Source organism: Bidens hawaiensis, unplaced genomic scaffold (genome assembly GCF_021521415.1).
Source record: "Bidens hawaiensis isolate Kalapana, Puna unplaced genomic scaffold, B.hawaiensis_p1.1 tig00027123_1, whole genome shotgun sequence".
Classification (NCBI taxonomy): domain Eukaryota; kingdom Viridiplantae; phylum Streptophyta; class Magnoliopsida; order Asterales; family Asteraceae; genus Bidens; species Bidens hawaiensis.
The window spans coordinates 152,187-170,344 of NW_027494383.1; the positions used below are offsets into that span (position 1 = coordinate 152,187).

The 18,158-nt window shown below is 39.1% G+C and overlaps 1 pseudogene; it reads left to right on the forward strand.

The window, feature by feature from the left end:
• Positions 1-17,252: 17,252 nt before the first annotated feature.
• Positions 17,253-17,648, forward strand: LOC143574859 (cysteine proteinase inhibitor B pseudogene; annotated as a pseudogene).
• The last annotated feature ends 510 nt before the right edge of the window (positions 17,649-18,158 follow it).

The window sequence follows — 18,158 nt, forward strand, 5'->3', positions numbered from 1 at the left end:
ATTGTCTCTGGTTATCTCCCCCGTCATCGCCACCAGCACCTCCAGCACCAGCAACAGCAGCCATATCTGCAACAAACGAACCAAGTTAGATACACGTTAAGGCATAACACAAGTTCGCTTGTTACCATGAGCGAAGTTGTGATAAAGTCTGTATAGGCGAAGTTAAAAGTGGGGCGAAGTTGGGAACAACTTCGCTTCATCTTTAAGTTCGTCTAAAAACTAATAAGTAAAAAGGTCCAGGCGAAGTTAATGATAACTTCGCCTCACCACAACATCGCCTCAGGCGAAGTTGCGGATAACTTCGCCTAATCCTTAAGTTCGCCTGAATCTGAATCGGCGGTTGATAGGTTTATGAAACAACGTGCAGTTGGTGATTTCGTGATTAAGGAATCCGGAAAACATGATTTTATGGTTATCTAGACGATCAATGTGTGAACGACCACGTTAAAACAAGTTTGAAACCGGGTTTAAGGATCAAAAGTCTGAGGTCACTAACCGGGTGTCGAAACAACCTAGGATTAACAACATTGAACATCGATTATAAGATATAAGAACCCAAACACACCTTTAATTGGAAAAGAAATCGAATAAAAAAAATCAAAGATGAAGATCGAAAGACAAGATCGCCGGAAATAGGTTAAGTTCGCTGGAATTTCGGAATAAGTTCGCTGTGTTCTTGGAATAATGAAACATTTGACTTTTAAAAACCTTTATATAGGGTCTGGGTTATACAGGCGAAGTTACGGTTAACTTCGCCTAGGCGAAGTTATTCACAAGTTCGCCTGTTTAACAACTTCGCCTATATTTACAAAATCAAACCTCATAATTTGAACATTTTGCAATTAACTTTTAAAACTTCCTTTAAAGAGTTAAAAAATACAATCAAGACCAAGTAACCAGTTATAAAATCATAAAACTACCTAAGTACGAAAAACTTTTAAAAATTAAAGTACAAGGGATCAAATTTCAGTCTCGACAGGGACTACTACGTTTTAGAAAAGATCCGAACAGGAATCATACAAATTATGTGACTGTCACATAGATCCGTGTTTAGCTGTATTATGACATAAAGAAACAGGTTGTAAGCAGGTAAATAACTTAAGATGGTTTTCATCGTTTCTGTGATACGAGTTAGGTTCAATTATGCCTCAAAATTTAAGTGGGCAACAACTCAGAAATTATGATGCCTCCTATCTATTCTCAAAGCGTATTTGGCTTTCCCCAAGTCACCCCGAATTGACTTCGACCCGTAGTGTCTGATTAAGTTGTAAGTATTCTTCGATCTTTAAACTCTGCTTCCCGTTCTCTTTCTTACATCATGATTGACATTTTAAGTTAAAGAAATTTTTTTTTTAAACAAACACATAGAGAACAACTGCAAGTCCCGAATCTGGATCACTGCAGTCTCTTGACACGCTTTCTTCACGGGAATCAGAACACTAACAGGCTCGTGTATGACTGGGTAATCGCTTTTCTGCCTATCATTCGGAAAGATATATATGAAGACATGCAGAACTCTTAAGAAGTTTCCACATAAAATCGAGTAGATTTAGTTAGTATCACTTCTACTTTTACGCACCATAAAAAGCTACCATGACATACAATGACTCTTCTTAAGCCTTTTAAGCCTAATAACTTCACTAGTTAAGCACACAGAATCAGTATATCTATCATTTTCCAAGGTTGGATCAATTTTCTGTTAAACATAGCAAACGAACTTCTTACGAAGTAGTAGACTTGAAAAATAATTTCATTTCCCTTAAAGAAAAATTTAACTTCTATCGCCCCGACCAAATCAAAGTCTTCAGGTCAACGGCTATCCCGAAGATCCAATGGATCAGCTGGACCGACCACATACTAGTATGTGTCCTTCTAACTAAGTATGATCGACTAATTTTAAGCGAAAGAATGAAAACTCATCATAAACCGCCCCGGTCACTTTCAGTCGTCTGGTTAATGGCTATCCTCATATTCTACAAGTAGAAATGAGGACCAAACATATCCTAAGACATGTCCATCAAACTGAGGTAACCGACATTGTTCTAAGCGATAGTGACGTTTTTTTTTTTTTTTTAATATGCACAAAAAGCATGGTTACTCGGGATTGATCATCCCATTCAACTCAACAAGGTTTTGAAATCTTGATTTGTCAAACGCTTTAGTATATAAATCAGCGAAATTATCAAGCGTATCCACCTTTTCAAGCACAATCAGTTTCTTCTCAGCACAATCCCGTATAAAATGATGACGTATGTCAATATGTTTAGTTTTACTGTGCTTCACGGGATTGTTAGTTACTGAGATAGCAGCTGTGTTATCAATGCAAATAGGAGTAAGTGAGAAATTCAGACCATAGTCGCGCAACTGTTGTTGAATCCAAAGAACCTGGGAGCAGCAGTTGGATGCTGCCATGTATTCTGCCTCACATGTTGAAATTGCGACTGAAGTCTGCTTCTTGCATTGCCACGACACCAATCTGCCACCTAGAAACTGACATCCTCCAGTTGTTGACTTCCGACTCTGATTGCACCCTCCATAATCAGAATCTGTGTAAGCGACTAGCTCCAAGTCTCCTCCCTTCGCGTACCACAACCCCAGCTTAGGTTTGCCTTTGAGATACCGCAAGATCCTCTTCACACCCTTCATGTGAGATTCCTTTGGGTTTGCCTGAAAACGAGCACAAAGACAAACTGCAAACATAATATCAGGCCTAGAAGCAGTTAAGTACATTAAAGAACCTATAATAGCCCGATACTGAGTTGGGTCCACATCTGTGTCATTGTCTGTCTCAGCACCCAACTTATGGTTGACGCAGATTGGAGTATCGAATGGAGTGCTGTCCTCCATCTTGAAGCGTTTGAGTACATCATGGACATACTTGGTCTGATGAATGAACATCCCATCCTTCTTCTGATCAACCTGCAATCCTAAAAAGAAAGTTAGTTCACCCATAGCACTCATTTCAAACCTTTTCTTCATGACGGCCTCAAACTGCTGACACATGGAGACTTTTGATGCAGCAAAGATAATGTCATCCACGTAGACTTGCACCAGCAGGAAGTCGCTTCCTTCTCTCTTAAAGAACAGTGTGCTATCTATCTTCCCTCTTTCAAACCCATTTTCAAGCAAGTAATCTGATAAAGTTGAGTACCAGGCACGAGGTGCCTGATGTAGTCCATACAACGCCTTACTTAGCTTGTACACGTGATCAGGAAAGTCTGGGTCAGGAAAACCCGGAGGTTGCTCAACGTACACAACCTCATCAACTTTCCCATTTAGAAACGCACTTTTCACATCCAACTGAAATACCTTCATCTTCTTATAAGCAGCAATTGTAGGTGCGGACTGAAATCATGTTTAAAAATTAAAAATTAAAGTACAAGGGATCCAATTGTAGGTTCCCTGGATGGATCTGCACGGGATATCTCGATCTACGTAGGTGTGGAATCCCTGCGCAGGTCGTTACGAGCGTAGAAGACACGAATAGATCAAACAAGATACGATAAACAAACACGTTATATTATAACCAAAACACGTGATACAATATCACTATTACAGACACGAACTCTCGTCCTCACGTTACAGCTCTCGTAACTTCGATAATGATCACACGAACTCTTTTTCTTAGCTAAGCCGTAACCTATATAAATACACGACAACTTCGCCTGGCATGTTCAGGCGAAGTTGTCCATAACTTCGCTTGACTAACAAGTTCGCCTAAACAGCGAACTTGTTAGTAACTTCGCTTAAGACATATAAAACATAATTAATCATTACAGACTCGATTACAGACACTAGACTATGAACTACTGACATTATGCACCAACATATATACACATCCTCCACGTTCCATTACTTTTTGGGACCATCACCGGGTTAGCTACCCATGTTTGGTACTTGATTTCTCGGATGATTCCGGCGTGAAGAAGGTCTTGTACTTGCTCGTTCATGGCTTTTTTCTGTTCGGGGCCCATTTTTCGCTTCTTTTGCACAATTGGGGTAATTAACGAATTCACCTTCAATTTGTGTTCTGAATGTTCCGCGGGACACCAGTCATGTCCGCGGCTTGCCATGCGAAAATGTCGATATTCTTTGTCAATAATTGTTTCAGAAAAGTCCGGGCGATTTCGGAGATAGCTGGACCAATTACTACGGTTTGGTCGGGAAATTTCTTGTTGAGGATCCACTTCTCCGGTTCAGTCCTCTGGCTTTGTTTGGAAACTTTGCTTGGTCTTGAACTTTCAGCTGTGTAGCAATGTCGGTTAACATGGATTATTGCTACGCCAGTGCGGGTTGGGACCCCTACTGCTCCGTGAGCTGTGGACGGATGTGCATTGAAGTCACCAATTGCCTCCCGTCCGAGGATAATATCATGCTTGGAACTTGCTGGTAAAACTAAAAATTCAACCTCTTCGGTTCGTGAGTGAATTCCATCACTAAGTGTAACCGGGAAAGTAATGACACCCCGCGAGTGCATTATTTCCCCACCAAACCCAGAGATGGGTGCGTGAATAGTTCGTAATCGTTCTTTATCCTCTTCTTCAAGCTGTTCAAAGCACTGTTCATACATAATGTCGGATGTACTACCGGTGTCGAAGAACACATATTGCGACCGGTAGTGTCCGAACAAGGCAGTAATTATCAAAGGGTTCTTGTTACATCGTCCTCCTTTGATACAAAGAAAAATTACTGGCTCATTTTTCCACTCTTCATCCTCAAATTCTTTTCTTTTCCCGCTGGTCTGCTGACCTTCGTGAATCATATGAACGTTCAGATCCTTTATTTGTCTTTTTGACGGGCCCTGGTTATCCTTTGCGGGAGGTTTGCCACCCCCTGCCTTTGCGCCTTTGACCAAGTGTTCCAATTTTCCATTTCTCACTGCTGCCTCGATTTCGTTTCTTAAGGCTACACATTCATTTGTGTTGTGTCCAATGTCTTCATGATATGAGCAGTGTTTGTTTTTGTCGAGAAATGACTTCCTCGGTATTGGTTGAGGTTTGCGGAAGGTTAGGTTCTCGGTCGTGAGGATTTCTGATGGAGATTTTGACAGCTGAGTCCAACTGTTATTGGAAGAATGTGCGGGAAAGTTGCGTTTGTTCTTATTGCTAATCAATGATCTCGCATCAAACTGCTTTGGTGCTTCTGTACTTGGTTGCAGTCTAGACCAAATTGGCCCCTTGGCCTGTCTATTTGGTCTTGGGGTTTGGAATTCGACTCTTGGCACTTGTTTTTGAGTACCGGATCCCAAGGTTTTCTCAGTTCTTGCGAATAGCTTGGCTGACGTCATGATTTCGTCCCAAGATTTGGGCATACCATCTCTTCCGTTTAGAGTACGAATCAGGGCGTCACTATTTACATTCTTTCGGAATGCTCCTCTCAGCATGTCTTCACTGACTCCGCCAATATTAAGGCTCTCATTATTGAAACGAGTAATGAAATCCTCAATGGATTCGTTATTTCGCCTTACTACATCAAGTATTTCAAACGGGTCACGAGTGTGTTTCTTTTGTTGACTAAAGTGTTCGGAAAATTTTGCTACGAAGTCTTTCCAACTCTTAATGTGTCCGCAAGGCAATTTTTCAAACCATTCTCGCGTAGCTCCAGTAAATGTCAATGCGAACATATGGCACCAGTACGGAAGAGTCCAACCACTGACTCCTCCAACCGCTTCGAACCTTAGCAAGTGATCACTGGGGTCCATCATCCCGTTATATGTCCCAACGGATGTTGGTATTTTCGCGTTTATCGGGAACGGAGCTGTCGCGATGGCCGGAATGAACTTGGATTTTTCTGCGAATGACTCTGGGCGGTATGGTTTGGAGAAGTCGTGTTCCGCATTGCTGTAATACTCTGCGTGGCGAATAGCCGATCGCGGGTAACTAGCCTCTCCAAATGGAAGAAAACGGTTGTCTCCGCTGTAATAACTACCTCCTGGATGATATGTTGAGTCGTGTCCGTCTATTTCTTCTTCGTAAGTAGGTACTCGCATATTTATGCGGGGACGAGGACGTAACCTCGGGATTTCCTTCTGGTATTGCTCTTCTGGATTACTGTACTGAATATGACTTCCTCTTATTGGAGGAGAAATAGATCTCCTATGAGGGTCATCATAACTTAGGGTACGGGCGTGAAGTCGCTCATTCCGTACCCTTCGTCCATATTCAGCGGCCAGACTCTCTTGTTGAATACGGAACCACTCATCCGGAGACAAGAGTTCCTTAGATCTGTGGCTTGTTGTATGAGTTTTCCTCAGGGCTAAGTCACCTGAATTTTCTTCGAGGTCCAATTCTGGGTGAGTCCGGCGACTTTCTCTCATAGTTCGCTCAAGATCTCCCAAATTGGAACCTCTCTGAGCTGTAACCCATCCCAGATCGTTAGGCGGGGTATCAGCTGGTGTTACTACATTTCTTGTACCCACTGGAGCAGCGTCTGCCAGTGGGGTACGATGCTTTCGAGTTGATGAACCACCCAAAGTAAAACCTCCAGGTGTCACAACATAATCTTGCTCATCGGGAGTAAGATTCTGAGCGAACAATGACGTTGCTCTCTCACGTGTTTCTAGGTTAGTAACACGTGGGATTTGTTCTGAGGTCCCCGTCAGCACTTTAGGAATTTGATTCATATCGTGACTTCGAAAACAAAATTTGCTGTTCTAACAAAAACACGGATGGCGCTAATGAAGAACCACGGATCCTCTCCCCGGGTATGGGTCCTGGATTCGATGAGTCAACAGGGTAGGATACGGTTAACTGCCAAACGATATGAACCTAATTTCCTAAAGTCCAGTGACGAACACCTGCAAAACAGACACCATGAGCTCGTTACGGGAAGGACAAGAGGGGGGGTCTTCCCGTAACCACCCTCCGGCGTGAGAATAAGTACTGTTCTGTAGAAGATAAGCACTTAAGTAAATTGAGATAGTACAGTGGGAGTGAATGAATACCTCATGATGGTTGAGAGAGTATTTATAGCCGAAGGGTGTGGGAAGGTGATTGGGGCCAGCTATCCTTTAAGAAGATGCCTGCATAACCGTCTGGACACGTGTCCTTATGTGATAGGTTCATCCTATACGTTGCATGTGCATGCATAACAACCTGGACACGTGTCTTTTTTCCATTGACTAATGGAAGAATATTGGCCATGTGCACGGTTATAACGTCCTTGCCACTTGTCATCAATTGACTGGCCGGGGGCTCACGTATTACCCAAGAAAGCATCTTGGTAAATCTTCTAGAAGGCAATCATGTGTTGACAGCTGTCACGGAGCATTTACCTCGTGGTTATTTACGCGGAAGGATAGCTCTTCCCGCGGATGACCTTTGAGGGTGTTGTGGTGTTTCCGCATGCGCTATGAGGATGTTTCTTCCTCAAATGATTATGCGAATGGTTTATATGTTCCGCCGGTGACTTATGAGGGACTTCTGATTGACCCGCGGGTAGTCCTTAAGGGTATTTGGGTCTTTTTGGTACCCTACCTCTATAAAATGTATTTTATTTACAAATTTTTCACCATTTTAACCATGTTGAGTTAACTGGTTTTTTTCAAGATTAGCTATTACTTCAATCATATTTAGTTGATGGAGAGGTACTTCTGAAGTAGGGTACAAAGGATGTAACTAAAGACTAGAGACGATGATTAATGGCCCCTTTTGATTTAATACGTACCTAAGGCTGAGGGGTGTGGGGGGCTTTAATGGGGGCTCCAACCAATAATATTATGACGTGTGGCAGAGAGAGAAACTGGATAAGGGGGGTGTTGGAGCCCCCGTTGGAGCCCCTGGCCCTGGTGTGGAGGGCTCCAGCAGGGGCTCCAGCGAATTTTTTTTTTTATTTTTTTATAAATATATTCAAACAACGTATTATTAAAAAAACTCATAAATTATTAAAAAAAACACACATTAATAAAAAAACACATTAATATCTAAAAATAAAATAAAAATTAAAGTACTAAAAAAACATTATTCTTATTCTTCGGCTTGGTCTTCTTCGATCAACCTCTTTCGGATACGTTCCTTTTGCTTTTCCATTAGCATTTGATCGACCGGATTTAGGTTACTGAAGTCTCTAGTAAGAAAGTCCAAATCTCTCATTCGACTTTTTTCCTTTTTGTCATTAGAGACCACCTCCATGGTTTTGTTGAATTTATTAAGGGATTCAACAAGATTGGCGATGTTTACGGCTTCCCCCTCAGCCGGTTTTTTCCCCTTGGCGTCCCTTCCCAATGGCCGCCTCCTCGGCGGTGAAGACGTTTCCTCCTCCGCAATGTTTAGGTCGAATCCAACGCGGCAATCCGACCCGGTTGAAGTGCTATACGCTCCAGACGAACTAGTTTTAGTCCGTTTCGCCCTTACTTCCGCATCAAAGTCCGGCGCCACCAGCTCAACCCACTTGGAACACCTTTTCAACCTCTCCCACAACAATAAATCGTCCCACGTCTTCACCATCCCATACCTCCGCAAACACTCCTGCTTCCACTCTTCGACCGTGAAATTGTAAACCGCCAAATCATCACTGCCACTTGGTCTCATACGACCGCTGCTCCTGTTGAAAAGATTAGTAAACAAGCCGACAAATTTTCTGATTTCGGACCACCGACCCGAAATCATATCGGCGTTCCGCTCTGTACTCCCAACGAACATGTAGAACGTCTCCCTAACCTTTGTCCAAAAAATCTTGCTCTTTTGGTAGTCGGCTGCAAAATGAATAAATAAATTAGATTTCCATTTAACTTTTTTATTTAACTTTTTTATTAAAAATCATTTTTAAAAACGTTAAAACAATTACCGTAACGCCGATCCTCAGAAATGACTATCCAAGCCCGACACAAGGCTTCCTTCTCATCCGATGACCACGGAGTGGCTTTCCGTTTCGTCCTCGGAGTCGAAGCCGGTCCCGACCCGTCCGTTGTAACTTGTTTATTCCGGTGGACGCGTCTTTTTGGTCCCGTAGCTTCACCGTGTGATTCTTGTGTCTCCGGAACAACAAAGTTAGGAGACGGTTGTGTGTTGGATGGTTGAAAGCCGGATGATTCTTGCGGCTCCGAATAAAACATCGGTTGGTGCGGTGACGACCATAAATCATTGTCAAGATAATCTGAATCAAGGTTTGGGTACCAATTTCCAGCCATTTTTTTAAAAAAAAGTTGAGAAGATGAATTAATTTTGGGTGAAGGTTTGAAGTTTTGGTATAAAAATGGGTGAAATGGGGTATAATTATATAGGAAAAATAATTTTTTTTTTGGGTTTGTTCGGCTCCCAACGGTCAAAAAACCCTCAAATCCCGTGCAGCCCTCTCTCTTCTCCCGCTAACCGGCTCACGCCTGCATTGTTTTTCGCGTTAGCGCCCCGTTAGCGCCCCCGCTAGCGCCTGGTGGTGTGGTGTTAGCGCCTGGGGCGCGAGCGGAGGGGCTCTAGCGCCCCCGTTTAAGCCCACACCCCTCAGTCTAACAGTAGTTGTAACCAAATTTCTTGATGAATGACATTGACATTACATGGACTAAAGTTGATAACTTGGTAGATAATAATATTAAAGGATTGCCAAACATGGTCATTTGAGTTCAATCCTCAAGATCCTAGATTATCCATCTTGGTTTGTCTAAATAGATCCAAGCATTGCCAAAGATTATCCGACAATGCTAAAGTGAATCGTAAATGGACACATGGTCACGTTTTTCTCTAATGGAGGTGTTAATTGGTACACGTCATTAATCAGCAAGGGTGTGAATTATAGACACGACATAAACCTAACACAAAAATCACATATTTTGGTTCGCTCTAAACATGTTAGTGTTAGCTTTAGGTTGAACTTGCAAACCCGCTTAGACAAACGAGTTGGATTCGAGCCCGGGTTGACCCATTTATTTTATTTTTTTTTAAAGTGTTTTGCGTCATAACTTAAACCTAAAAAGAGAAATGAACATCAAGTTTTATAGTTTAAGCGTAATTGTTTTATACAAATTTGATTGTTTATGTAAATTTATAATTTTAAAGTATTAATATGAATAAAAATAAAGAAAAAGAAAGAAATTGTATTGTGTTTAAGTTCATGTAAAATTGTCAAAGTGCGTGTCTAGTATGATCCGCAAACACATCCCGTTTAGTATTCCTGTAAATTAATTTAAATTAATCACGACAACATCAAAGCATATTGGTAGTGTATAAGTAATGCCTTCAATCCCTTTTTCTAAAACTGATTTTGGCAAGACTGAATGGTATATCTTGAAAGAAGTAATCTTTATTAATAATTTACTAAAAAGTCAACATTATAGCCTCTTTTGACTTTGGTTAAAAGTCATAAGAAAGCAAGATGAATAACGGAGTTTCATGATTAAGTGAGAACAGAACAAAAAAAACCAAAAGTATAAATAAAAGTAATAGTTAGGAGAGATTGATTGAAGGTGTTTCCATGTGGGGTTTCATTTGTTTATTATCAACTATGATTAGGAATAGTCCATTTACCAGCCTGTCACTAATTATCATAGCTTAATTTAGGTACAAATCACCTTCTTTTCTCACTTTATGTCTCTTTCTTTCACCTGAACAAGCATCATTTTCTTCTTTTTATTGTATTGATTTCTTTATCTTTTTCTTCATTGGCGTTATTAAATATTACTCGTGTGTTCACTTTAGATTACTAGTTAAAACATTTAATGAAGAGGACACATTAGTGAGCTCGATTTACCTCTCATGTGATGGTTACAAGGTCATGGGGTATACTCTAACCCATGCATAGGTTAAAATGACATGACACTTTAAAGATGGATTATACCACTCCTCACTTGTGTTAAGTGTGTTAAAATGGCCCATGAGTTATGCTTTTAACGGGTTAAAAGGAACAATATGCATTAATTATGTATTAATTACTAATTGATTTGTTATATTAATTATGTGTTAAATGAGGGTTAAACCATTTTCTTTGGATGACATAGAGTGAAAGAGAAAAAAATAAGTGATGTGGAGCTTATGTGAAATTAAGATGTGTTAGAGTATACTCCATGGCCTAACTCGTATGGGATGTTTGTTGTGGCTGTAAATTGTAATCCAATTAATAGTTTCTAAAACTCAAGCTTTAAAAAAATAGTACCTACTAAAAACAGGCCTTGGTCAGCATTCACAATGTACTTTGGAGAATCAAATGCTTTGTAACAATCTTGGTGTTTGTGGTGTAGTAGTTTTGAGGTACCATTAAAAATGAGTGGAATTTTGACTCCTAACTCATAGACTGGATCTACAAAGACTATTTCAACACCAATTGTCATGAATGACACCTAAAAACAATTAAAGGGTAAAATGGTCATTTGAGTGATTTTACCCATATTGTGTAATTATATATGAATTTTACCTAAGTAGTACTATATACAATAAAAATAAAATTGTGACTAGTCAGAAAATGGTATTATCTACCATGAAAATGCAATGGTTAAGATTGATACCTGTGGTTGTGGTGGTTACTATCTTCTGGCCCAGTGGTAACAATATGTCCTAATTGGTCCAAACTTGTGAGAGATATGCTTATCAGGAAAGACAATGCAAACAAGCCAATTGTTTTTTTCTATTGACATGTAATAGACTAAGATCTCGTTTGTTTTTTTTAGAAATTTAAGTCTGAATCTGAATACCACATCTGAATGTTAAAAGGTGGTTTAAATGTCTGAAATCTGAATCATTAAGAGGTGGAGGCTAGAGACGAACCTCTAGTCGTCGGAGATGGAGCCTAGTCTCCGGGTTAGAAGTTAATGGAGGCCGGAGACAAACATATGTTTTTTTTTTATTTAAGAGGTTTTCAGACCCACTAAAAGCTCTTACTGGTTCAGATGCTATTAAGACGCTGAACCTCTTAATGCAAGAAAAAAAAACAGCCCCACGTCTGATTACGTCTGACCAAATCAAACGTTTTCCTCTATTCAGAGAAAAGATGCAAAAACAAACAGGGCCTAAACTTACAACAGGGCCAAAATGATAGTATGCGTCTTGGTGTGTGTCTGCCCAAGTCTTATCTAATTTAAGAATTAAGATTGGCCCTTGTTAGGTTGTAGATTTCTAGATCACAAATTATAAGTATCAGGGTCCAAGTTATGTGTTGAGGCAATATATTATGAATTTTAACTTATATGAATATGTTATGTGTATTACCGGTGCCTTCTCAGAGATTTTGGTTGTCCCATACAAGTAAAAAAAAATGGGCCCATATATGTAAACATTTTTGTTCAAAGATCAGTGATAATTATGATAACAATAAACAAAATCTTACTATGGGCTTGAGTTAATTCACGTTTCATGTATCCCATTTATCATTGAAAGCGTATTCAGGTAATTTAAATAATAATTTTTACATCAAAGTTATATGTTTCAAGTATTTTAATTTATAAAAGAAAAGTAATACTTGTAACGATTTTCAGGTTAAATATACCTTAATCATATCATTCGTGTCAACTTGCTTATTGTGTGACATTGCACTGATGTAGAATCACGTGGTATTAGGCTATATGCTATATATTTATGTTAGGTTTTGTGCACATAGAACCAACATATTTGACAGTGACGGATCTAGAAAAAATATTAGGGGTAACATAATTTTTTTTATCGTACATTCAAACAATATAAATGAAAAAAAAAATACGATAACAAATAAAGTTAAAAAACACCTAATAGTTTTTTTTCTCTTCAGATTGCTTGAAGTCGAGCCACTATATCGACATCTATTATTTTTATTATTTCAACTGTACAAACCCTAATTTTATCCCTTTGCATACAGGGCCGGCTCCGATAAAGCAAAAAAAAATTTGGGCCGAAGGTGAAATTTTTTTTGGGCTTTTAAGTAAAATATTTTCTTTGTTGGGTTTAAACAATTTATTTTTTATATGGGTTTACTTAGTTATAATTGGGTTGTGTAAAAACTTTTATATAAAAAATAGGATTAAATATGCCTCAAATGAGAGTTGAACCGATAACCTTTGGGTTGAGAGCAATACATTTTTGATACTAGACCAATCTATTGGTTATATAATTAAGTTTAAACACTAAATATACATATTGTTTTAATAAAAGTACATATAATTTTTTTAAAAAAAAAATTAAAACCTAGTGAGGTGTTAGGTTTGTGACGCCGCACCTTATAGCCGGCCTGCTTGCATATAAAACTTAATTCCAACTTTTCTCCATTCAATTAACCTAACATAAAAGAATTAGAGATTTACATTACACTATTATATATCTAAAAGTTATGTATTTATATATTTATTTATTGGACGACATCTAAAAGTTAACTAACTAAATTAACAACTAAATATCTTAACATATGAATAAACATTTATACATAATTCAATTTACAACTTTCAATAAAAAGTACTTATAAAAAAATCAAAACAAATAAAAAAGTAAAATAGGTGCATCAAGATTAGTAATTTTGAAAAATTGTAAAATGACTTTTGGGTTGTGTACGGTGGACCATTAGATTCACATAAAATAAAATAAGGTTTTCATTTTATAGAGAGATAGTGGGTGGACCCAACTTTATATTTTAAACTAAACTATAAGTATTAACCTTGAAAAACTAAAAGTTCACATTGTCTTCTCCGAATCACACAGTTCGCCGGACCACCCTTTTTTGGCCGGAAAACATTTTCTTTCTCTTTTAACTTCAAGGTTTTTCAGGGGTAACCTATTATTTACTCAGGGGTATCCTATACTTAAAACGAAAAAAAAAAAACAAAATATCACAAAAGTTGAGGGGTTACCCCTGCCCCTCATATAAATCCGCCCCTGATATTTGATCATATACACATAAAACAAACACATTTTATCGTATATGTCTAACAAAATGTTAGTACCCCCCGAAAATAAAAACAAAGTGCATAATCTAAATCACTAATAACTGTGGGATTGTGTCCACGTTCCATTCCTTCATATTTGTGAATATGTAGTATGTGTTACACGGAATCTTCTCTCCCGCCGACAGCTACGGCAGCAACTGTGGTTCTGGTTAATGAAAAAACTATGGCCTTTTTATTCGTTTTATTCATGAGGCTTTTTAAAGGATGGTTAAGTGATCCAAATCAAAGTTTAATAAAAACCTATAGCTATGAGTATGAGTAAAGGACAAAAAAAAGCAAGACATTTTGTCATCTATAAAATTCAATTTTTCAAAGGGTTTTATCTATAAATTGGGTATGTTTAAAGTATTAATAAACAACAATTTGTAAAAATGTTTGTAAAAACAGATAAAGTGAGTGGTTTTTAAAGAGACACTCTGATATCACAAGTTCACAACTCCATTATAACTGGACCATTTGGGCTCCCAATTAAATTAGCCCAATTGTATCAGTTTAGTTTATTTTCACCTTAACTAAACATCAAAACAGATTAGCCCAATTGAACGAGTGCTGAATGATAATATGGAGCTCACGGTTGTGGAAGATATTCTATTTAGTAAGTAGAGGAATATCGAGCATGTTAAAGACACTACATGTTCGAAGGCTAATGTGCGTTGTGGCGGGTTGAAGAAACACTAATCAATCCCGGGCAGATTACGGGTAATCTGGGGGTTAAATAGATGTTTCCCACGAGGGGTTAGATCCGGCAAAGATGGTTCTTCTGATAACCTGCAAAACAGACACCGTGAGCTCGTCACTAAGAAGGGGGGGGGGGGGGTACCTCATTGTGACCACCCTCCGGCGTGAGAATCAAACTAGATTGCTCTTGAATATAAGTGTATATTAAGAGAATGACTAGAGCAGATATCAGGTATATGATATAAGATAAGATGAGATAAGATGATGTACCATTCCAAGGTGTTGGAGTATTTATAGCCGAATGTAGGTTTCCAAGAAGGTACAGCCGGCTGAATAGTGTTCCTGTTCTGCCAACTGTGGGCTACGCACATGCCATGCTGGTAGTTGGTGGGTAGGCAGCGGCTGATAGTGACAGGCCGGCTGTGTACTATTCCTGTTCCACCAACTGCAGGCTATGCACGTCCTCCGACAGGTTGGTGAGTAGGCAGCGGCTAATAGTGACATACAGTACAAGAGCGTGCTGCTCGTCATACTGTTGTCAGTGAGCTGTCGTATCCTTGGTCAGATCTTTTGTCCATACCTCGTCAGGTACAGTACAAAAGATCCTCCAGTATCGTACGGACTGGCTCATTTGGGCGGGAGTTCTCCCGGCTTTGTGCGGGAGAGTTCCCGGCTTTGCTCATTCCTTCTTCAGGTGACATTACTGAATTATTATGAGAGCTAAGTGCCTTGTGCGTGTAGCTTTGCTGCGCAGGTAGCCTTCCCTGATGGCTTGTATCCGCAGCTGCGGGAACAGGCAGAGTACTTCACCATTGGGAGGCTTTTCCTGCGGGAACAGCTTGCGTACTGCGCGTAAGGACGTCACGTCTCTGAGCATGGTGGGTCCTGCGGATCCAGTTGGTCTCTGCGCAGACGTCCCTTTAAGTTAAGTCTTGCGGGTTCAACCGCGCAGACGTCCGTTAAGGAGTCTTGTGGGTTCAACTGCGCAGACGTCCCTTTTCAAGGTGAGTCTTGCGGGTCCAACTGGGCTCTGCTGGGACCTACCTCTTCACGGGTACATGACAGGAAGTTGGTTAGGATTGGTTTGATTCCTTACGATAAAAGTTTTTTTAGCAAAAGTTACATTACGAAAGTTGAGGGGCTAACAAGTATAATATGAAATCAAAGTTGAGGGTCTAAAAAGTATATCTCCAACATATTTAGTTAAATTTTTATTTGATTGTCTTTGGTAAGTAGTATAGTATCTCAACTTATCTAGTTAAACTTTTATTCCCTAATCGAAGTGTCATAGTTCGTATGAATATATGATGCCCTTAACTTTGAACGAGAATCCATCACACGTGCTTGAGCAATTTAATGAGGGACATATAAGCCACTTTCACATCTTCCTTGTGAGAGGGCATGCTTCATTGCTGAGTCTAGAATATAGAAGTAAGATTGGGACAATATTACTAATAGATAATTGGATTTTTGTAATGTTGAATTTCCCTTAAAAGAACATGCTTAGAGGTTATCGAACATGCTAGATATTAAGGGCATTACCATTTCCAAAAGTGACTTAGGATTTACTTGAGTTAGGTGTAGCTATAGAAACAAAATCTCATTGAAGTAATCATATGATCAGTAGCCCCAGAGTTTACATACCAGTCGAGTTTGGAGAAAGTGGCATGGCACTAGGCAAGCAAAGACTTGTCTAATTCAGAATCTAATACGGTAGCACATGCGGCATAAGTAGCAAGCTGGGGGGGGGGGGTTGAAATGGCATAGTTACTGTCTTTACGATATAGTAGGCACTGAGGGGACCCATGACCACGGCCTCTATCACAGCGAAAGAACCGTCCACCACGGCCCCCATTGGAAAAATTAGATTGAGGGGTCTGAGCATTGAAGGCTACTGATGGTGTACCGGAATAATTCATTAACTTGATTTGAAACCAACCTAATTATTTGGCTAATCATTAGTTTTAACATTTATAAAACCGCTAAATCGAGGGAACCCATTATTAATTTTGTTAATATTATAAAAAACAATTAAACTTAATATTTCATTTTAACTTATCAATTATTTTGTAAAGTAACCAAAGATATAACATGACATCTTAGATCATAAAAGTCAGGGGTGTGCATGAAATTAAAAAATAACGAAAACAAATATCGATGGTTTCGTTTTATGTTTTTGTAAAAACCTAACTTACTTTTCGGTTTTCATTTTGCATGCATTAAAATCGAAAAAACCGAACCTAATCAAACCGAATTCATATATGCTCATTTCTTATTTTAAGTAATTTATAAAAGTTTGTTAAATACGAAACTCAAATATTTTATTTCAAATGTATAATAATTAGTTATTACTAATTAGCAAACTAATTTTAACCCATGTTCATTATTTCAAGCCAAATTTTTAATCGCAAATGACAAAATCGAAAAATCCAAATAACCAAAATTTTACGGTTAACAAAAAAACGACTCAACCCAATTCATGCACACTCTATCAAAAACAAATAAAATATGAATCACGACATGCATCGAACCAATAAACGCAAAGATAATTCAATAAAAAAACCACTGTAATGATAAGACAAAAGTACAAAACCTCCTGACATTCTTCGTCGTCTTCCCAATTATCTCTTCTAAACGCGGCACTCCGATAATGCATCCACACCGGCGTTTCCGCCACGTGTCACTCGGTTCATCGTCTACTTAAACCACCCACTCCTCCCTCCAAATTCCAAATCAATCAATTATGGCAAATGCAAATCTCTCATGCATTACCTTCACACTCGTCATTTTAATCTCAACTTCTGTAACAAACGGATTGATAGGAACGAGAACAAAAGTAGACGACGTGAAATCGAACAAGGCGGTTCAGGAGATCGGAAGGTACTCGGTGGAAGAGTATAATCGGTTGCGGCGGAGTAAGGCGGTGAATGATGACGGAGGATTGAGGTTTTTGGAGGTGGTGGAGGCGGAGAAGCAGGTGGTGTCCGGGATGAAGTATTATTTGAAAGTTGTGGCGGTTGAGAAGACGAGTGGAGAGTTGAATGTGTTTGAGTCGGTTGTGGTGGTGAAGCCGTGGATTCGGTCCAAGGAGTTGGTGAAGTTTGTGCCGGTGAAGGTGGATTTGTTACCGGAATTTTAACGGAGTTTTCCGGCGGTGTATGATTTGTTGAGCCGTTGTAACGGTTTTTGTTATTGTAGTTCCGGTATTGCAGTATCATGTGAGAGGTTGAGTATAAAGTTTAATAAAAGAGGAATATTTGAATTTTCTGTATTTATCAGTTTAACGATAACTTTCATTAAAAACGACAAACGGAGGCCAAAACAACACACATACAATGAGTTAAAAAGAAAATTCACGTTATTCTTTAAATACAAAGAATTCCTAATGATTTGATATCTTCCACAACTTTATGCACCGATTACACTTTATCTTTGTGGCATCATTATAATACCGTGTAGAACTTCCCTTTTTCTTGTTATATAATGGAGCTCTTTTGTGAGGTTACATAAGATCATGAACCAAAAAGCAAGTAAAGGGGGAATGTGATACCAAGAGCTTATAATTAGATGACATGAATAGATGATCCGTCGTGAATCAACACAAAGACCGCAAGCACTAGATTCAATTTGAATATTCTGATATAGCAAA